This window comes from Cricetulus griseus, chromosome 6 (assembly GCF_003668045.3).
Source record: "Cricetulus griseus strain 17A/GY chromosome 6, alternate assembly CriGri-PICRH-1.0, whole genome shotgun sequence".
Lineage (NCBI taxonomy): Eukaryota > Metazoa > Chordata > Mammalia > Rodentia > Cricetidae > Cricetulus > Cricetulus griseus.
In genome coordinates this window covers 107,131,475-107,154,702 of record NC_048599.1, presented here as the reverse complement: position 1 = coordinate 107,154,702, position 23,228 = coordinate 107,131,475, and the positions used below count along the sequence as shown (strand labels likewise).

General features: G+C 39.7%; 1 protein-coding gene across 2 annotated transcripts in view; it reads left to right on the top strand.

The window, feature by feature from the left end:
- The window catches only part of B3galt1 (beta-1,3-galactosyltransferase 1), a 541,119-nt gene that overhangs the window by 473,693 nt on the left and 44,198 nt on the right, over positions 1-23,228 (top strand). For both annotated transcript variants that reach the window (XM_035446703.1, XM_027420257.2), the window contains one exon: positions 17,266-17,397. The gene's annotated coding sequence lies outside the window, so the exon portion shown is untranslated. The remainder of the gene's footprint in view (positions 1-17,265; positions 17,398-23,228) is intronic.

The window sequence follows — 23,228 nt, the reverse complement described above, 5'->3', positions numbered from 1 at the left end:
AATAAAAAAAGGACAATTTACTCTAATCTCTTTGATAGGACCCTGATTATTGTCTTATTGATCTCAACGTGCCATGACAGCATTGTTAGCTCTAGGTGCAGGCCACGGAGATACAGGGTACCTTTCTCACTATACTGTTTATAGAGAGGGGGCGGGGCAAAAGTGCCCATGGCTAGTACACATTCCCCCTAATGTTAGGACATGAATAGAGTTCTGCGACTTGAAAATAAACAAAGCATGAGCCCTGCACTCAGGGAGTTTGTGGATTGGTAAAGAAATGGAGTTACAAAGACTATCCTGAGATAGATACTGGTATAGTTATCTACAAGGCACTGAAGTGCCATGGAGAGAGGGTTGTCAGCTAGCCACACAAGCCAGCCAGCATTCTTTCTTTTGGCTGGATCCTGAAAGGTGAGTAAGAGCCAGTTAAAGAGTGTCTAAAAAGAAAATTTTATGATAGGAAACTTGACTAGTTGTAGATCATATAGCATCTTTTACACCATGAAGAGGTTTGAACTTTGCTCACATTTCCCAACAGTACACATACATAAAAGAATTTGAGAGAAAGAATGGCAGGACATTGGTCCTTTACTGGGGAAAAAGTTGAGTCTGCTGGATGGATGGAGACTGGGGAGTGGAGGTCAGTAAGAAATCATCCTAGGTTTTCAAAAGAAAGGCGACAGAAGAAAACCAAGGCAACAGGACAGCAATTAAGAGATAAATTGCTAGAAATAAGAGAATGACAACATGGAAAGCCTAATAGATATCATTTATTATATGATTTGCTGTGAGGAAGGTAGTGCCATGCCCTAGATTAGGTCATATATTAATCTCCTTGGTTATTGATAGCATCAAATAACAAGAAACTCTATTAAGACATCATAAATGAATAGAGACTGTATCACTTCCGGGAAGCATAGCACAGAAGCCATGTAAGCTCAGGACTGGTCTATTTAGCCACACCTGCCAGAGTCCCTGTTTTCTTTCTACTCATGGTTCCCTCTTCCCACTCTCCACACTGCTCACAGACACGGCACATTGTACATAGCCCCAAGGATTCCACACCAACCTATGGCAGTAAAACTAGGAAAGGAGCTGTGCCTATTTCAGATATGGAGATCTATTCCCAGGCTCTAGCAGTTGTCCACTCAACTCTAGATACTAGGACAGAATCCAATGTTCTGCTCAGCTCTGCCATCTAACAGAGGAAATGGGGGCCTGCAGAGCAGAGCCAGAACCTACCTTTCCTAGCTCTTGGTAAGGATGGAGATGGGGAAAGTCTTCTACTAAAGACAGGCCCAGAAGAAAAATGAGGCTGCATAAGAAATGGCCTAAGTAGCTGCAGGGAAAACAAGAATTGAGCAATTCTTCCACAGCCTCTTGTGGAGCTAAGGCAAGAAAAACGATAAAACCAAGATGGAAAATAAGCAGAGAGTAAAAGACAGTGGGACACTCAGTCAAAAAAGTGATGTCTCCATCAAGCCCTGCCCCCAGTGCAGGGAACTATGCAAAAGTGGTGGTGGAAAGAGTGTGAGAGCCAGAGGGGACAGGGACACCAACCAATCAAGCTTTCTAGACACAGTAGCACTGGTATACACATGAACTCAGAGACTGAGGCAACAGCATGCACAGGGCCTGCATAGGTCTGCACCACATGGGGTCTTAGAGCTAAAAGGGCAAGGAGACACATGTCCCCATCCCTAACCCAGAAGCTGTTTCCAATTGATGATCAACTGAAATGAAAACAATAGTTTTCTCCAAGAGTCTCACTGGGAATACCAACCACTCTCAAGAATAGGTCCCTATGCCCAGAAGTCGATGACCAACACAAAACCAACTCAATGACCTGGTTCTTTGTCTCATAACAATGTCAGGGCATTTTTTAACCTTACATGTCCATTGCATATATATTATGGATTCTGGTTATGTCTTTTTCTGGGATTCCTGTGTGTACAAATGTCTATGTCTGTATCTCTATGTGTGTCTTGTGCTTTTTTTTTTTTTTTTTTGGCTCTTTTCCTTGTTTGGTTGCTTTGTCCCATTCCTATTTATTTTGTTTCCTTGTATTCTATTTTACTATTTTCTCAGTTGCCTGTTTGTTTTCTAAGAAGGGACAGAAAGGATGTGGATCCGGATGGTGGAAGAGATGGAAAGGAGCTGGGTTGGGGGAAGTGGGAAGAGGGAAGGAAAACTGAAATCATAATATAGTGTATGAAAAAAATCTATTTTCAATTAAAAGAAATTTCAACATTCAAAAAATGTTTCCAAAATAAAAACAACCAAATAACCCATGTTTTAGAAAACTGTGAGGATCTAGTTGGTGGCTTGCATACTTTTGATTTATAGCAGTAAGAATTTAGGCTTCTACCGTTAGTAGCTACCTGGATCATAGACACTCAATTTTCTGATTTGGAGCATCAGGATTTCTGTAGCTTCCAACACCATTTCTCTATAATGTCCTCACAGGGGAAACATAGAGATATCGGACTCTAGACTTTACTTTTAATCCAGGGCTAGCCCATTTCCTCAAATGGGATTTTCAGAAAGGAAGGAGTTTGGGAGTTTCTCCCCTGCCTCTTTTAGTAAAGAGGAATCTGGGCTGTTGTTTTGTGCCCTCACTGGCACTGAAAGCCCTGTGGCCAACAAGAAGACCTTGGTGTGCTGAGCCCTTGTCATATCCTAGAGAACTACCTCTACCCCAAACATTCACAATGCTGCTCGAAACACAAACATGTTCTCTTGTGTTTCACATTAGTCTGATTCAATTACCTTTTCAGCTTTATTATTTCTAAATAAACTGAATCCTCACAGGGATCCTGACAAATGTCATGTTTTTAATAAAGAAACACACAACTTAGAACATCTTATTTTACTTTGTGAAGTAGATTAGAAATATTTCTGTTGATTTACAATTGTATAAAAAAATCACAGTAGAAGTATCTTCTGTGTTGCTTAACTCCATATTATTTTAACCAGATCACTCAATATGCAAATTATATGTAGAAAATCCCCTCATTTAGTAGACACACAGTTTAACTGATATCTGAAACTTTTGACCCTTCCCTGGATAACCCAACAGACCAGAAGATCAAAAAGCTGTGTTGTGTGCCTTATTTTCTTTATCATTGAAACATACCCACAATGCATTTAGTAAAGCCCCTTTGATATGTCAAAAGGTCAACTTCATTGTCACTGTTTTCCTAACATGCTATTTGTTAAACAAATTCTATTTCCCTCTGTAGAAGTTTAAGTTGGAATGCACCAATGTGATAAACTGCTGACCTTCATCCTGGTCACTCAGTTCTCCAAAATCAAAATCATCAAAGACCCCTCCCTTGCTTTAAACTCCCTACCTCCATGGAGGTTGGAAAGTAAATAATCATACAAGCTCCAAATACCAATGACAAGATAAAAGGAAATGACTGTCTTTTTTCACCTTTGAAATTATAAATGGATTGATGCAAAATAAATTTCAGAGCCTTGAGTACTTGCTTGCTTGATGATTGCAAGCAATGAGTTCCTAACAAGAATAAATAAACTGGGTAACTCAGTGGGCACCTTTGGAGCATAGCAATAGTAGGGCGGGTCTCCACTGTCTAACCCAGCTTTGCCTGGCATTTTGAGTATTTACATTAAAATTGTATTGGCAAGTGATTATCCATATTGTTCCAAGAAATGAAAGATTAAGAGAGCTGAATTAAAAAAGAGATTAAATTATAAGGAAAATATGAAATAACTGATTTTACTACACCCTATAACAGAAACTGAAGGGAAAGCTATCTTGGGACCAGTTGGTGCTAATGCTCTCTTTTGAAAGTTCTAATTAGGAAACATTGCTTCTTAAAGCCCGTCTTTATTACCCACTTGCACCTTTCTCCCTGTCCACACCTCTGCAAGAATTGCTTTTATATTTGCCTGAATTCACTAAAATAATTGGTTAGTTTTTAATCTACATTTAAAGAAAATTCCCCCACCTAACCTTGTTCTTCTGTTCTGTGGTGCCATTCAGTCCTGTCGTTCAAGCCCTATTCAAGCCCATGCTATTCTCTAAGGAAAACCTTGAAGCCTGGGCTGTCCCCTATTGTCAGATCAGTGGCTGACACAAGGAGGACCAACACTGGTTTGAAGCCTTACCTTTCCAGGGAACAGGTCATCCTCTTAGTTGCTTTAAGTTCCAGCACATATAAAGCCAATCAGGGTTACTAAAAAAATTATCTGAGATTTTCTCCTGACAAACTAAAACTGTCAGGTATACAGAAACTTCTAATGCTTGCACAAGAGTAATTTGAGAGAACACAGAGGTAATCATGTTTGGTTAATCATATTTTGTGCCATGAATTCATATTTTAAGGATCTGATTCCTGTTGAACTGCCTGCATTAAATTGAGCTTTAATATCAGTCTTGGGCTTTTATGGAGTTGATTCATTAACTGATTGGAATATGCTTCATCATGTTGGATGGTACTCATGATATAATTTATCTCACCCTCTGTGAAAAAGAGTTCTAGAATTTAAATGAGAAAAAAACGTATCTATAGAAAACACCATGCTCATTTTTTATTTTCAGATTTTAAAAATCAGTATATAAGTAACTTATCATATTTGTTATCTTTGCACTGCCAGACAGGGAGCTCACTTCAAATCATAGAAAGGCTACTAGCCACCAGTGAAATTAGTACTTCTTATAGATTATATATCTGATTCTTTTATAACTTGGGTCCATTTTCCCATTTATTATTTGCCTTGTGATTATACTTTATGCTCTTAAAGTCTTGGTGTAATGGCATGGGTTGTATGTGTGTGAAGTCAACAACTAAAGTGGTCTCATTGTGGCATAAGGATTTTCAGAATTTACAGCTTATGAAGGATTTTGTACAGAATTACAATTGAATATTTTATCCTTTCCTCTGAGAACAGAGAAAACTAAGAACGAACATGATGGATCACACCAGACATTAAAAAGCAATTAGTAAAAATGAAGAAATGTTTTTCAATGAGGTAGGTTGATGAGAGAAATTGTAGAAACACTTTCCAGAGACCACAAAATAAATAGAGGGTAGTTTTGTAAATTTTTGTGTCATCTTCAATATGTGATCCTCATAGCCTGAGTTCTACTTAGGCTGTTGATACTTCTGATTTGCCTCTTGAGAGTAATGCTCCATGACTGGATCACTCCAGGGGTATAGAACAGAATGCTTCCTGTGTCCCTTAGTTTTCTACTTGCTGTAACAAAATACTGGAGAAAAGCAACTAAGGAAAGAACGGTTTGAGAGCACAGTCCGCTGTGGCAGGAAGGCATGTTAGCAGGAATGTAAGGTGGCTGGGTACAATACATCCATAATTAGGATCAAAGAATGCTGATTCCTCCTTTGTATTCACTCTAGAACCTTAGCCTATGGGAGAGTGTTCCCCAAATTCAGGGTGAGTCTTTCCACATTGTTTTAAACCATTTTGAAAGCCCATACAGACTCGCCTAGGGACTCATCCCCTAAGTGGACCCAAATCCTGTCAAGTTAACCATGACGATTGGCCATGACATAAACCAGATATACTTCAGTACATCCTTTGAAATGGCAAACAATTTTTTAGCTGCACAGAGGCTTCTCTCTAAAAAATATTTCAGGGAGCTTGGAGGTTTCAAGAAATGCACTTTCATCTTATGTTGCTATAGATACCATTTCCTTAATATGGCATTTGTTATAATCCTTTGTTTTTTATTTCATTTCATCTAAGAGCAATATATTATCAAATTAAAAGACACCTACATCCAAGCATTTGTCTGTCTGTTGATCAAAAGTCAACTCCAAAACACAAGCAATTGTTTTTGAGACCAAGGATCAACAACAGAATTAACATTGGGAATTTTTTTTCTTTATTAACTTTTACTAAGAATGATTTTCTCACAAACGTAAACAGACTTTAGAAATTGTTTCAAGCCATATTATTAAACTTGATTTTGAGTTTTGAAAAGTCACACTTTCTGGAACGATCTAACTCGCAGGTCATGATTTCATTTCTTTGTCTGGTGCCTATACTTATCAAGCTGTGAAGAGACTGTAATCTCATTAAAAATTGAGGTGGAAAGTTTAAAGCAAATGTTAAAGGGCAACCTAATTACTTTATGAAATCTGAAATATATGTTCAAGACCCACACACAGAAGTTCTTAGTTTTAGCCAAAATTCTGACCTTGCCAAAAGTTCTATTAATGCAATATTTATATGTGCGAGCGTGCGCGCACACATGTGCGCACGCACACACACACACACACACACACACACACACACACACACACACACACACAGTCTCCCTCAAAAAGCATGGATTTTATTTGCTTTGTCTACTGTGTGTTGCAACTCCTAAAATAGTGCTTGACTCAAACCTACTCCCAGTTCACATTTCTTGAGCAAGTGTTAAGAGTCCAGGATGAGAAAAATTGAACATTTCGTTATCAACTCCACTGATGCTCATTTCACTTTTACCCATCCTTTCATGTTAGAGATACAAAGCTGTCATGACAGGAAGCCCCAGAGGAAACGCACAGTCACTGAAGCATTTCCCAGGAGAACCGTGCTCAGCACCATTGTGTGATGCTTCCTAAAGTTTGGAACCTCAGGATTTTTCATTCCCATGATGAAATAGCCTATGCAGTCTTTTCTTACCATTAAAGCAAATGTTTTGGGAAAATGCCATCAAAATCTCCTCCTTCACAATGCATTGTTATCCCATTCTGTTCACAGTCTTCCTAAGACCTCCTCTACAAGCAAGCAAAATCAAAACAAAATATAAAGAAATGAAAATATAGTCATAGCCTGAACACACACACACACACACACACACACACACACACACACACACACACACACACATCATTAACTGGCCTACCAAACCACAGACCTTTCAAACTGTAGAATGACTCCTTGGTATTGGTAATTCCTTTGGCAACAGCTGGGTGGGACACTCCTTAACCCCATCTTTCCAGCTTCAGGAGAGGGGCTTCCATTGAGGATCCACAGAGAGACTTTGGGTGATTAGTAATTGTCTGGGTGAACCAGAACCTTGGGAGTCACTAGACCTCAGAAAGAGCTCAGATGCTCAGCTTGCATGATCCATCCTGGAGACCCAAAGAGCATGAAGTGTTGAAAGGCTGAGTCAATAAAAGGCATCTATAGAATGTAGACACTTTCTGGACCTGTACTTAGAAACCAAATGCAAAAGGATGACTGGAAAGGGGTCACTGGCTGAATACTCCTACTGAGAGTTGTTTATGTAGACAAATTCATGAGGAAACAACTAATCACACAAATAAATGAGGAGCTAATGCCTTGGTTCCTCCACAAAACCTGCTTTAGGCTCAATTTCCAGAGGTCTGTTGGCTAGTCATACACAGAGATTTGAGACTCCATTTCAATGACCAGATACTGAGGCTCCTAAAATATAGATCCTTCAGGACAGTAGTTAAAAACAAAGCAAGCTGACTCTATTGGCCCTAAATCAAATAATCAGTCAAATAGACAATGCACTCCATCATTTCTTTGTCTTACCTTAGAATGAGAAAGAAAAATCACTATAGACACTGGAGGTAGGAGAGAAAATGTGAGCCTTAATTTTTTATTTAAATAATTGCCTTCCACCAGACTACACTTAAACTTTAAAGGTGAGAAACATGTGCCTTACATGTGTGATGTTTTCATTCACTACGTCACATATGCCCATTACTAAAATTTGGCTAAATTTCTTAGGAAACACCTAATAGTATATCAACATTCTATTACATTTCCTCAGAGGATATAAATGCTTTTATTTGCTACAATGAGTAGCTTCAATGCCATGCCACAAGACAGCACAGAATCTGGCATGATTTTGAATGGGACATTCTGAGGGGGTGGGAAATAGTATTTTGTTTGGATTAGCATAACACATCAGCAAGGGTTGCATGTAAATTGCAATGGCTTCTAGGGTGAAATATATTTTAAAATCACATGATTCCGGTGTATTCTTAGCATCAAACACCAATTTCATAAAATTATCCAGAGAAGAAGGCCCCATGATAAGTCAAATAGTATCTCTTAGTATCAGGCAGGAGAGGGTTCCATAACTGTTTCTTTAGTGTCCCGGTGCAAGTTGAATATCAAGATGAAAGAATTATTCATTCTCTTTGCCTGTAGGTAGGTATGTCACAGATACAATAGAGTAACACCATAGTCCTGAGGGCCTCACATGCATGGGTATAGCAGTATGGTGTCTTAGGCAGCATTCCTCCTGTGAGCCCAGGCTTTGTGGAAAAAGTACAGCCCAGTCATTACACAGCATATGGATTTAAAACCTGGTCAATATGATTGCAGGCAGTTTCAAAAACTATAACATACAAATGTAGTTCTCAGATTTTTGACTGAAAACCTAGTGTAAAATAAGGCATTGGGGGGGCTGGAGGTAGGTCCTCACAGATCCCAGTGGGCAGTTGATCTCACTTTATTTGATTATTTCCCTTATATTATTTAATTATAAAATTAATATTTGAATGCATATTGTTATAAACAGTCCAAACAACACTGAGCATAGGAATTAAAAAAGAAGGCACTTTGCACTGGCTATCACATCATCCTCTCCCCTCCCCAGAGGTCAAGTCTGTTAATTACTTCTTAAGTGTTTTAGTTTGGGATCATGCCTAAATATTTAATGTAATATAACCAAGTATTTTAGCTATTTATATAATGGGATGCAATCATAATTGAAAATCTCATCATATTTATAATATCCACATTCTATTATACATCCCTGTGACATTATAACTGCTTCATCAGGAATTCTAGAAAGGTTTGTGGAGTGTATCTAATCCAGGAGAGATGACTCCTTAATATTTAAAATGCTGTTGTCAATATGTTGTTGCAATGTTTTTATGCTCCTCAGATTGAAAAATAATCATAACAGAACCCTCCAATGAAGCTGACAGTACTTTAAATGAGCTTGTATTTTTTAATCGCACAGGTACATATTCATATTTGAAAAGTTAATGGTGCCTACATGTAGGAGACATAATTGAAGCTGTAAATAATGATTGGCATGAAAATGGATTGTAGGAGGACCACACCACTCATTCACCACCCCCAAACCTCTGCCACAGCCATCACCGCTCACACACACCTTGCTGGGACATATCAGTATCAGACTTTACAAAGTTCCCATTGAGCACAGAAATTCACTTTAAGTTACTCTTTAAAACCATCAGTATCACAATTCTAAATGGGTCATTGTTTGATTTTCAGATATTTATGTGTTTTGAAAAGCAGATAGATTATTCTATTCCAAAATAGCTCGATTATGTTTTAATTTCAGCATCACATTTTCCAAGGATCTCGCTTCTCAAATGGTGTAATCACTTATACATAAGTTGATAATTGCTTTACAAAAATAAAAACTGTTGCTGTGGTAGTGGCATAATGCAGGCCTATGTGGTGTTTTCTCTCATCCTTCAGTTTTCACAATACACTTAGCTCTATTGTTTTGGAAAACATATTGCTGGATTCTGGATGTTAAGGTATCTGCAGTCTTCCTGTATGGCAGGGAGGAAATGACACTTGTGCCCATGCTTTCTGCTGGAGTCTGGTCCAAGCCAGGGCTATAGACCTGCCTACACGTCTCTCTGACCTTCAGCATATGATTTTGCTCTGCTTGCTTGGTTTCATTAGCTTCCTGAGCAAAAGCCTAAGAAATGAAAGAACACTCATTCCATCCCTCCAAACCTCTCCCAAGGAACACATTTCTGTTTATAGGTACACTTTACTGACCCAGTTGTGCTTTCATCCTACCATATGTATCACAGTTCAACTGAATAGTGTACAGGATGGAAAATAGCCTAGATACAGCCCCATGAAAGGATTATTTTCACATGGAGGTAGAATTCACAGGTATCTTGTGTTGATTACTATATTTTTCCATAAAGTATCCCATGAAATATGTACACATATGCCTGAATTTTCCTTATTTATCCCCCAAAGAAAGAGAAAAGTCAGCTTCCAGGCATTTGGAAGTCAGACCAAGAAAGTTTTAATCACTTCCTTGGAGTTGCTATTGTGCTTAGTGTAATGTATACAGGTAGAAGTGAGTAACTCAGCGTAACTGTTAAATCCAGCACTGATCACTCTAGCCATCTGTGTACTACAAAGAACATTGTTGTTTATTACCTAGAGTTTGAGATCTAGCTGCATCTACAAAGCCTCCTAGCTCCTATGTAATGCCCCCCCACAACAAAACACACAGACTCAAAGACAGCTTATCTGATAATTTTTAATAGAGTCCCAGAAAACTCCACACATATTCCCCAAGGTCGTCGATAGTTATCTTGGCAGAAAAATAGTTTATTTAACTCATATCTGTTCAGTTAAAATGTATCACTTCCTTGTAGTAAGAAATCAGGCAAAAAATAATAGCACAAGAACAAAGCGTGAGGACTTAGCATACATATCCTGATCCAAGCCAGAATCAGCTGCCCAGACATCATAGACGTTCAAGGCAAAAAAAAAAAAAAAAAAAAAAAAAAAAAAAAAAAAAAAAAAAAAAAAGAGCAAACTGACATATTTCTGTTGATAAGGGAAAGCATGAGTGGCTGCTAAGACCCTTAGCAAACAGGATTCTAGAATACACAACTTGGAAAATAAAAAACATCAAGTATACATGAAACATGAGGCAGATAAGAAACCACATTCATGTCGCATAATTGTAGGGGACATGTTAATACTATAAATGTTCTCTTATGAAATTATCTTTTCTAATGTATATTGCATTTATTTATTTGTATATGTGCAATAAGAATGCTTGCAAAACCCATAGAACATTTGTAATTTCAAAAACTAGCTTCGACTATCAAGACAGGAAGTTCCCATAGTTTAAAAATCTGAAAACCAAGTATGTATAAGGATTTCTCTCATTCTTCAGTGTTTGCTTGGGACAATGTTCCTCTTGTTTAGATACTGTGTTTAATACAGATCTTTTACTTATAATAATCAGAACTTATAATTAGGTTAGATAGGTTTTCTAGATATAAAGATATATTTGAGATGGTTAGGTATTCTTCAAACCTTTCAAAGACCTACAAAAATATGACATTTAAATGGTTTGGGGTTTTTCTTGGCAATGAGACACAACTGCTCCTGGCACACCAATTACATCAGAAAGGAGGATGGGCATCTAAGAAACTCGTTATGGAGTTTGCTTTCAACATGGCAAGATTAGCCATATGGGCAAAAAACTGCTCTTGCCTGGGCTTTTTGTTGCTGTATGAACTGGACATGTAGGACCCACAAGAAAATGACTACTAAACTTACAAAACATGACAGTACTGAAGGGTTCCTGTTGAAATGGAGAATTGTGCCAGACACACTATGGCTTATAGGCTAAAGATGGATGCCCCAACGTTACAGAGGAACTATGGATGACTGTCCAGACAGCAGATGTCTCTGTCAATTCTAGAGTTTATATATTTTCGTTCCATGGTCTTTGATAGAGTTAAAGACAGATAGTTATAGTTATAGTTTTCTTCAGTTATTATAAAAGATAAGTTATCTTTCTTTTTATTTTAGACAGAAAAGAGGAGATGATGGGAGAAGTACTTCTGTGTATGTTTATCTTATTGATTGTTAAATAAAGTTCTGTTTGGCTAATGAAACAGCAAGTTAGACAGGACTAGGAGTCAAAGAGGATTCTGGGAAATGTAGTAGAGAAGTGGTGATCCAGGCAGGAAGTGTCCCCTTTTCCCCTTCCTCCTCAAGGGCTAGATATGAGCCACCGACAAGGAGGGACACCAATAAGGCATCTGATAAGATAAGTCTTATAAAAATATATGGGTTTATGATAATTAAGACTGAGCTAACAGATGAAAAATCCAAGTCATTGGCCAAGCAGCATTGTACCAATATGTCTCTGTATCATTTTGTCTATCCACATGGTGGGCAAAACTCAGGCGGCTGGCGGAGACTGCCCATGTGGCGGTAGGGCTCGGGCAGCTTATGGCAGAAAGATTTATCGTAACACTTGAGTGTACAGAATTATTTGCAAATAACTCACTTAATAAAGGCTTATATTTTCTAAGTCATTAAAACTTTTGTATCCCCAAAATATCATGAATTTTTATCATAATTTTTAATGATTCGTGACATAATATATACTTGAATGTTAGGCCTCAAAAATAGGTTGAACTTTTTTCTTCATTTTAAATCTCTAGGATCTAGCATTTAAATTACACATAAAGTGAAATGGGAAAACAGCTGTTGAATTACTGAAAGAGTAGCTCCATTTAAAATCTGAAGAGAAGATCAGATTATTCTTAGGAATCCATGCTACATCACTCAAGAGCCCTTTTAGACAAACAGAAGCTTCAACTTCATCAAAGTCCCTTGTCACCTGAATTACATCTGCCTTAAAGGGACACAGGACTGTGAAGATGGCTTAGTAGGTAAAATGCTTGCAGTGAAGCATGAGGACTAGAGTTGAGAACACAGGTAAAATCTATGTGTGTGGGGGTGACCTTCCTTTAATCTCAGTCCATGGGAGGCAGAAATGAGAGTCCCCAGAGTCTGGGTTTAGTGAGAGTTTCAGCCTTGATATATAAGTTGGAGAGTTATATATGAATACGCTCAACATCAACCTTGAGCCACCACATGATTGCACACACAAGAACTTGCATACCAATACACACGTGTGTCTGCAAAAACATACAGACATACACTTTCATGTATGCATTCCACATACGCAAAAGTTAGTACAAGTTCTTTTATATTCCCAGCTTTGAGAATAAAGTAACAATATATATAAAACACAGCACAATATCATTCTATGAAATAACGGATAATACAGAAAGGAATTGTGGTGGTTAATATTGCTAATCAAGGTAACAGGATCTGAGAGAGACAAACTTCTGAACATGTCTGCCAGGGATTATCTACTTTACATTAATTGGGTAGGGAAGCTCACTGTAAATGTTGGAGGCATCATTCCTTGCACTGGCTCCAAAAATATTAATGATATTATTAAACAAAGAATGCTATAATTAGTGTCCTTCTACCTCATTGGGATAAGTAAGCAGGTTTATTGGTGGAGAATGGTAATATCATCTAACTAAATCATTTCAGGTTTTCTTGTAATTATATTTTTTCAGGACATGGCTGAGTCAGCACTAGTACTTAAACTTTGACAACATCACAGAGACTTTGGAGATCATTACATCAGGTGGTACCCATTTTTCAGAAAGGCAGACATACATATCTCTGGCAGCACAGTAGGGATAAAATAGTAACTTGTATATTACTCCTAATATAATATATAATTCCCTTTCTATAACCCATATGAAAATAAGAACTGATTGCAGGAATCTGGACATGGAGACATATAGAAACATTCTATCTAATTCAAAATTTACTGATCCACCAGCTTTCCAGGGAATGAGGGTTAGACTGGAGACCCTGATTCTTAGCATTTACTTATGACTATGTTACAAATGCTCCATCCCCACCAGCATCGAAGTGACTAAACCTGATGCTGGGAAGAGATGGGTACACTCTGCCCTGTGGAGCCCATGCAAGCAGGCTATAGCCCACACTAGCCTGGAGGCCCACCCCGGATCTGCTGTGATGGCGACTCTAGCCTCACCTCTGCAGGAGGGGTTGTTCCTACCAACAGGCCCTAATGGACTTCCTGCACAGACGTCTTGGAGTCTCGGAGTCTGTTTCTCAGAGATGCCCACTATGGCAAAGAGAACATGAAGCTCATTATTGATGAAATTTAGAGCTGGGAAGCCCTCTGTTACCTCACCTAAATCCACTAGCTAATGAGATCAGCAGTTTTCTCCACCTGGTTTCCCACTGAGTCACAGAAATTACTTCGATAAGCTGGTAAATCAGCAACTGAGCAGTATGTTCTGTTTTATTCTGTTGGTCTCCATGCGCTTCCTTTATCCCACAAAGCTTGACCCAGTGTAGCCAGAAGCTGAGATTAGAAATTCACATGCACAGTCCTTTGTTACCACAGAAGGAGGGAGGAAGACTGGAGAAGCTAACCCTGATGTCCAAATTACTGCTATCTTATTTACCCTGATATGTCACTAAGATTCTCACTTAGCTCACACTTGTAAATATTCTCACAGAACAAGTAAATTTCTCAGCCATAATTGGCACCGGCAAGATTTCTTCTTGCCAAAGGGAACTAAAAAGAAAGGACAATGCTGATGAAATGTAATAGAATAATGCACTAGAAGAACTATCACTCCTAAGTCTGGTAGAGTGAAAATTAAATTAAAATGTTGAGTCTAAGTCGTTTCCCTATAAAAAACACAACAATTTATGTAGTCAGTTTTCAGTGATTCACCCAAAGAGAAATAGCAATAATGGCAATTACCCAAAAGGATAGACGGTGGACAAATTAATTTCTACTTGACTTTGAAATACTGTTTTGTATTCTAGCATCTGAATGGAGTTGTATTTTACATCCTAGAAAGTTGCAGTGCCTCTAGCTTAATTACTGAAATTGCATGGGAGAAGTCAAACTAGAAAGTGGTTTGAATTTTTCCTCTTGTCTTAGAAGGCATGTATCCATGTTCTACATTGTTTCTATGAAATAGATGTCATTACCTTTTAGGACAATATTAAGTTTAACCTAAAGTACAACAAAAATGCATCAAAGTGTGTTTTGGTTTCTAGTTCCCTGATATTGGTGGAAATGAATTATTCTGTTTAAAAGAAACATTCCCCTACCCCGGTACACACACTTTCCTTTACCTTGTCTGGTGAACTTTAATTTTTTCAATGTGCTGATAATAAATAATAACAATAACAGCATAACAATGTCAGAATTGTAGCCAAAATACAAGTTATGTCTAAATGTTAAATGACAATATCTGCCCACAGACAAGTAAAATTAAAAACTTGTAAATTTTCCACATTCTTTTTTGTGGTTGTAATGTTGTGTTAAGAATAAATTAAGAGTGGCTGGTATAGGGTGTCATTTATGGTTTTGCTTATTTACATCATTTCCTTCAACCTTTGCTTCCTTCCTTTTCATCAGTCAATAATTTTTAAATGTTCAGTGTTAGCACTGTACATAATTCACTTTTATGTTATATTTAGCTCTTTCTTTTACATAGATTTTTATAAAAGCAAAGGTAAACATTTAATATTCCAGAGAAAAAAATCTTCCAGGTGTTATTTTCCTGAGTTCAACATTCAATACTCATTTTAGTTATTAAAAGTTATGTCTATAGAAATTATTTTACCATGCAAATAATGTACTAAAAACTGTGGAATTTTTCTGTTTATATGTAAAATTCATATAGCCTAAAAATCAACTACACACTCTCATCTGTTCTTAGTTATATGGTACAATCTCATTTCAGAATAATGCAGATTTTCATATGATAAGACATTACCAAGTATTGTAGGGACTTAGAATGCTTGCTATGGTTTTTCTTTGTAGTATTTGATGTTTGACCAGATTCAATTTGCTGCTTTTGACTACATGAAGGATACCTTGAGCTGAACACTGACAGAGCTCTGGAGAGGTGGACTAAGCAATGACAGGCTGAATAGACCTGTGTTCAATCAATGTCTCCTCTAAATACTCTGCACAAGGTGTTTAGTTCTCAAAGGACAAATAATGTAAAAACCTAAGAAGACTCTGGTGATAGTGGTAGCTAACAATTATAATGATATTCAAGTATAATCCACATTCAGTAATGTGCAATTGCTACAAATACTACTTAGCACTTGTTACCAATATAGTGAGCATGTTTGCTTCCCTTGTGCAAATACTATTTTTTCCTCAGTTCAACTCAATGATACAGGTGCTGTTGTTTCCCTTGTTTTGCATGTAGGACTTAGAGGTTAAGTTATATTTAAACCCAATCTAAACACATCCATCACTTAAAAATAACAGCCATGTAAAGACAATCAGATTGTATTTACCAACTTGAACCAGCATATGACTCCAGGAGACCCACTAGACAATGCTTCTGTTCATATGCCACCTTTACCTCCTCACAGATAACTTCTCTGGCTCAAATCCATCCAAACAGATCCTAGGATTGGAGTCCTGCTACAGATATGGAACAATATGTGGTGGTATTCTATTTATGATCTAACAAATAAAGCTTGCCTGAAGATCAGAGTGCAAAGCTAGCCACAGTAGTTAGCCATAGTAGCCAGGCAGTGGTGGCACACATCTTTAATCCCAGAAGCCACACTAGTTACCCATAGAGGCCAGGTAATTGTGGCCATTAATCCCCCAGCATTCAGGAAGCAGGAGCAAGTAGATTTTTGTGAGTTCGAGGCCAGCCTGGTCTACAGAATGAGTTCCAAAACAGGTTCCAAAGCTACACAGAGAAACTGTGTCTCCAAACTTCCCCCACCACCACCAAAAAAAAAGAACAATTAGAATTTGTTCTACAAAAATATGCATTGTAGTCATAAATTTTCTCAGCACCCTTCCAACTATGAATGGTGAGACTAGAATCCCACCAGTCCCCCATCAGGAAACTTTGAACACTGGCAGTTTGAAAACCCAGAATCAGATCAAGGAAAGGGAGTTTTTTATTGGCCCTCAACCAATTATTTAAGCAGATCTGATCAGTTTCAGCCAGTCTTCGAGTGGCCACAAGTAAAAGTAAAGATCCTACTGGAAAGAGGTGACACTGCTCCCTGACACCTTAGCTTTGCCTTGCTCAATCAGCTTCCCGTCTCTGGATGCAATCCGTCATTGCTTGGCAAGTGTGACTGTTGCACTAGAGCATGGTTAACTCTGGTCCTCATTAAGGCTTTGACTTTACTGTTGCCTATATTAAGTTTTATCTAATGAATTAAATCCTACCTTGTACAACTCAAGAAAGTCCACATCAAGTTCATATTTCTTGTTTCCTTGAAAATCTGGTCATGGCATCATCATTGTGCCTTTTTTCTTATGGCATCAATGACAACTGCCAGTTCAGCCTGAGTCACAGCTGGCTCTCCAGCAGGTCACATGGTCACCCCACAGACACATCCCTTGTCACTTCACACCCAGACTGCTTCTCTTCTGTCTACTCAACTGGCCTTCTCATGCTGCCCTGGAACTGACTCAAACTCTCTTTTCTGCTTTTTAAATTTTTGAAACTTTTCTTCAACGTGCCCATATCCCATTCTGCTAAATGGAAATCTTTTTAAATTGGGGAATCCTACCTTTGTTCTCTCAAATCCAACCAGCTTCTGTTATATGTAACACTTTCCCTCTTTCTCATGTCTACTTAGGATTCTGCAAGTTGGTGAACAGCAGCTTCTGGAGTGAGCCTCTCAAGTCTCTGCCGACCAATGGAGACCACGCTAGATGCTGTCTGCAGTTGGGGTGAGAAGAAAGCAGAGGCAGCAGGTGTGGTCCAGCAGGTAGGAGAAGAGCTTGCTGCTCATTTGTGGAGCTAGTCACTGAGGAAAGTCAGCACAATGCTACAAGATCAGAAGTCTAGTAGCTAGTGAGTGATAAGAAATGCTGATCATCATTTTATTACCCTCTCTTGATATACTTGGCCACCACTTGGAAAGTAAGGTTGTTTCACTAGAGCTTGGGTAACTCTCACCCTCATTAAGCCTTTGGCTCTCCTGTTGCCTAAATGAAGTTTTATTTATTTAATTAAATCCTAACGTGCATGTAAAATACCCTTGCTGAGAAAGGCAGCCTTAAAAACCATATTTATAGTTTTGAACTGGTTTTAGTAAATGGCCTCCTTGAAAATAAATTCCTGGGGACCACCGATTTCCTTCAGGTAACCTGAGACAATTCTTATTTAAAATCCATTCCTTCAAGGCCATTGCTAATTGTTTCTTGAATCTTTGCTGAAATAACCTTGCCTCACAAGGCAATTGTGCTTCAGTCACTTCTTACTCAGTTAAACATACAAAATTTGTATATTAAAATGATGGCAGGATTATTAAAAATATATAAATGCAAATGGTATTAAAATAATTTTACTAAAGGGAATAATAAGGAAAACATCCTTATATGTCATTTGCTCTAAATAGCATAAAATTGTTGGCAAACTTTCTGCAATGTGGTTGGAGAAAAGAGCACAGTCCCTCAAGAGGACTGGATTCTGCTTGCTTCTTACCATAACCTTCTTATGACTTGTGACTGATCTCATATCTTGTCTAAACTACAGTTTCTTTACTCATGAAATGACCAGCTGTCTCCAAGTACCTTCTAAGTGCTAGCTGGACCATGAGAACAGCTGCCAGTGCAGGGTGGGAGAGAGCTCTGAGTTAATCCCAGCAAGCCGATTTTCCAAAATCAAACTCAACAACATGCCAATGCACTGTGGTCCTTCCTCTTTGTCTTTGTTTACATCAGTTTGCAGCAGCTATATTGGTTTTCACTACCCTTTCTGACTTCTATGATGCTCTAGTGGGTGGGTTTTGAGCCTTTTCTTCTTGATAACATTCCCAGTCTATTTCTATCTCTGCCCTGTCATCTCAAGGCCAGAGGTAAGATAAGGCATGGTGGAATGGAATCATCATGCACCCCAAAGGGCAGATGTCAACTGACATTCATGCTGTTATAACCACAGGAGTCTCCAAATTTAAACCAATGTATTGAGTATTTAAATACACAAGGCAAAATAGAGCACAGAGTCAAACTGCCCACACTGTCTTTCCTTGTAGGGATCTAAGAGGCCAATGGAAACCAACTAAACACAAAACTAAACAGTAAACCAATAAGACAACTACTAACTGTGACAAAAACCAGGAAGAAACACAAGTTCTCAGATTGTATGAATGACTGCAACCTGTTGTAGAAAGGGAAGCCAGCCAAGGTATGAGAACCTAAAGAACTGGTCCCACACACCTCAGTTTCCGGACATATCATAGATCCCATTCTCTGTGGCAGTCTATCTTGTGATCTGACTCGAGATGGGGTTGCTCTCTCATTTGGAGCCTCTATCGCTCAAAGGGCCCCAGCAATCCACTGTGAACAGCAGGATCAAGTGTATCAAACCAGCACAGTGAGGAAGCTTTTGTTAATACTGTATAGAACTGAGCCTGCCCCACCCATTCCAAGAGGTATCTGCAAAGAGGACTGGTGATAAATCATAGGGGATGTTCACACCAGAAGCCTTAGTCCTGGCTGCCTCCCAGCACTGAAAGAGGGCCAACATGGCTAGATTACAGTAAATTAGGAAAAAGGAGCAATCTTCAGAGATTCTCCTACCCCAAGCTGCCTCCATGCTTGGCTCCTCTGATGTTTATATTCCTGGCAGTGCCTTAAACAGATTAAGTAGTTTGACTGAAAATGCCTTTGATTTGTTTACCCAAATCAAACTCTCATATTTTATCGAATGCCTCTAGATTGTAAGCGTTTTTATCAAGAACTTTGCATGTGGGCTATTGATATGATAATGCAATCCTAATGCCTGTTTGGGAGCTAAGGGCTTTCTTCTTTTCAACCCACACTGAGCTGCACTGAAGACTAGGAAGGGCAGCCCACAATATTTTCCAATGAATAATGTGTAATATTGGGAGGTTTTTGAACTCTTAACTTTTCGTATCGATTCCTAATTTTCTGCCAACAAAATCCAGGAAAAGGTACAAACTTTTAAAGGACTGTTCACAGAACCTTTAGTGTTTGTCTTTTGCATTTAAGATCTTGTTTGCAAACAGAATACTACTGCCCCCTCCACATACACATCCAGACAGCAAAAGGCACATTGTGTCCTGGCATACAGTTTATTTTCTTTGGAAGGGAAGAGCTGAGTCAGCCCTCTGAGGATGCCTCCTGGGATTAGACTGCCCAGGTACTTCCTCATCCCTGACACTGCTCAGCTGGAGCCACTGATGTGGTCATGCCCTTTATTGGGCTTTCCAGGGTTTAGAGGAAATGCATTCATCTGGTATCTCAGCCATTCTTGTAGCATTCTGAACGTTCACTTAAGGGTTTTTATTTGAAGTGAATGAGATCTTGATAAAGGAAAGGAAAAGGGAAGAAGAGAAGGAAATGGATCTAAGATTAAAAGCCAGTTTTCAATACAGCCCCAGCTCTGCAAGAATGTGAGAAAGAGCTCACCGAATATGATCACCAAGCCACGGAGTGGGAGAGCACCACACAGCAGGCTCCTTCTCCATATGGGCCTGCTGTGTGCCCTCTACCACTAAACTGGATTTTAAAGTCTTGTATTCTATCAACACAGTCAAGTAGGAGATGGACAGATCTGGAGTTTCTGAAGTCTTCAAAGGATTCTTCTAAAAGATGAATCCCAGGTGACTGTTGGTCTAACACAGACACAGCTCAACAAAGCGCCTGGACCAAGCTGCCTTGCAGGAAGCACTGCTCTGCTCATTGTGAGCCATCCCTTTATTCCGCCTCATCCTCTATAATTAGCTCAGTCTTGAAAACAGAAGTTGTCTACAGCATTAAACTCCTTACACAGCACATCCTCTAATTATTTCATATCTTCACATTAGGGGCTAAGATACTTGTGGTGAAGGGTTGGAGCTGTTTGTTATTTAATTACTTAGAGAAGGAAGACAGGAAAGGCAAGGCAAAAAGATTATTAAAATAATTTCTGGTTGATCTCTGACACATACAAAAGCTGACTTCCCTTTACATTCTTATGCCTTCCCTGCCTTCATCCCTTCCTGTCTCCACTCCATCCTGCCCTCCCTCCTCCCCATCCTCCCTCCTCCCCATCCTCACTCCTCCCCATCCTCACTCCTCCCCATCCTCACTCCTCCCCATCCTCACCCCTCCCCGCCCTCACTCCTCCCCATCCTCACTCCTCCCCACCCTCACTCCTCCCCATCCTCACTCCTCCCCATCCTCACTCCTCCCCATCCTCACTCCTCCCCATCCTCACTCCTCCCCATCCTCACTCCTCCCCATCCTCACTCCTCCCCATCCTCACTCCTCCCCATCCTCACTCCTCCCCATCCTCACTCCTCCCCATCCTCACTCCTCCCCATCCTCACTCCTCCCCATCCTCACTCCTCCCCATCCTCACTCCTCCCCACCCTCACTCCTCCCCATCCTCACTCCTCCCCATCCTCACTCCTCCCCATCCTCACTCCTCCCCATCCTCACTCCTCCCCATCCTCACTCCTCCCCATCCTCACTCCTCCCCATCCTCACTCCTCCCCACCCTCACTCCTCCCCATCCTCACTCCTCCCCATCCTCACTCCTCCCCATCTTCACTCCTCCCCATCCTCACTCCTCCCCATCCTCACTCCTCTCCATCCTCACTCCTCTCCATCCTCACTCCTCCCCATCCTCACTCCTCCCCACCCTCATCCTCTTGGCATCAATCTCAGTTCATTTTGGTTATGACTGTTGCATGTTACCTTTTCCTATCAATAACTCCCCTGTTTTTTGTTCTTTAACCACAGGCCTTTTAGATGTTGAAAGTTATTCCCCAGTGCTTCCCTATCAACATTCCAAAGCTCTGTGTACTGATTTCAGGCATTCCTTTGCCTTGCTTGATTGGATAGAGTAGAGCAAAGACACCCAGAAATTTGCTCAACAATTTCCCCCTCCCCCCTTTTTTTCTTTACCCATTGGCAAGTAGCATTTTCTAGCCTTCCTTAGAAGTCTTTACAGCTGAACTCTCTAGCAAAGAACGCAAGTGGAAATGATGTGCTTCATCTGGGGCCAGAGTTTTGAGGAAGCAAATGTACTTTCCCAGGCTCTTTTGCTGCACACGGTGGGAGAACTGGGTGGTAGCACTGGAGAGTCCCAGCAAGGTGAAGCTGTACTCCTGAATCAATAGAGGGAAATCTATTGGGGCGAGCAGCATTAAACCCACATTAGGCTGCTACATGAGTAAGAAATAGCCCTCTTGTGTTTAGACTCAGAACGATGAGGCTTCTTCAACAACTGACTGACGTGTCTGTGTGTCCCTGGGAGTGTGTGTGAGTTCCTCTATTCTTCCTTTCTGAAAGCCCCAGAAGACTGGGGCTGAGGCAGGAGGGGGGCTCATCTCGAATTGTGAGTTAAACTGAATTGGTGCCTCATTTGGAAGTGGGACAGATGGCCATCAAAATGAAGATGGAGGGTGCTCTATGCCATCTCCAGGACTGTGAATGCCATCTTTCTCATTTGCAAGCATCTGTCTAGAATTTTGTAAACAGTCTCAGAGGTGACTGATTTGGATCACAGAACAAAAGGAATACCCTGTTAGTTTCCATATGAAAATGTGTCCTACTTCATTACTCATTCAAATACTCATTATCCCAATCAGCAAACACATAGTGGGCACATTGTACATGCCAAGCTGGCTTCTAACAGGGCTGATCAGTAACAGCCCTGGCTTCAGCTCACTCCAATCCTAAATCCTCTGGGAGCTCCAAGTATTCAGAATTAAACAATCACACGACTGAAAGTGCACTCAGTTCGTGGCTTAGGCAGTTTGGTTCCTCCTACAAGACAACAAAGATCAAGACCACAAAGAAAGATGATACTGCCTTGTTTCTCAGATTATGCTGTAAATTTAGTTAGATAATATTTAAATGCCATGCTTTTTAAGTCATTAACACTGTGGTTGATTCTCAAACTTTAACTAATACTCAATGTATTGTTATCTGTTAGTGTTCATATTAATTTAGATAAATATTATGATCTTGCAAGATAAAAGAACTTGATTAGCCTGTTAGAAGGACACCTAAAATCTCCCTTGAAAGTGTCCCTCAGTGTGGTAACAGAGATCTTGGAAGATTGTCAGAATGTTCTGGATTTTAGAAACTAAAATAAAAACAATTAAATAATAGCTAGAAAGGACCTATATGATAGGAAGCACTTTGAGAAACTGAAGATAAGATGTCAGAGTAGCTTTAGTGTAATGAACAGCATGGGCATTACTGCAGGAGGAGGCCACATGGAGTCCTGCGAGCCGCCCTAGCTGGTGGTGGCACTGAGTGATCTGATTGGCTTGGCAGGTTAGGAAGATCATTATGACTGCAGGTCACCCTCAGAGAAATCAAGAGGAGCTCCTCATAGCAGAGTACAGGAAGGTGTGATTACAGAGAGAAGTGACCATATGGGAACTTTCTGCAGTGACACTAGCAGGTCATACTGGTGGATTAGGAACAGAGGTAAGGCAGTGTTAAAAGCATTTCCAGTCTTCCAGATACACAGGGAACACCAAGGAGAACTAGGGTCATGAATCTGCTTTTGTGCATGTTGCCTCTAGGTATCCCTGAGATAAGCAAGTGTACACTCAAGCATTCAACTAGCTAT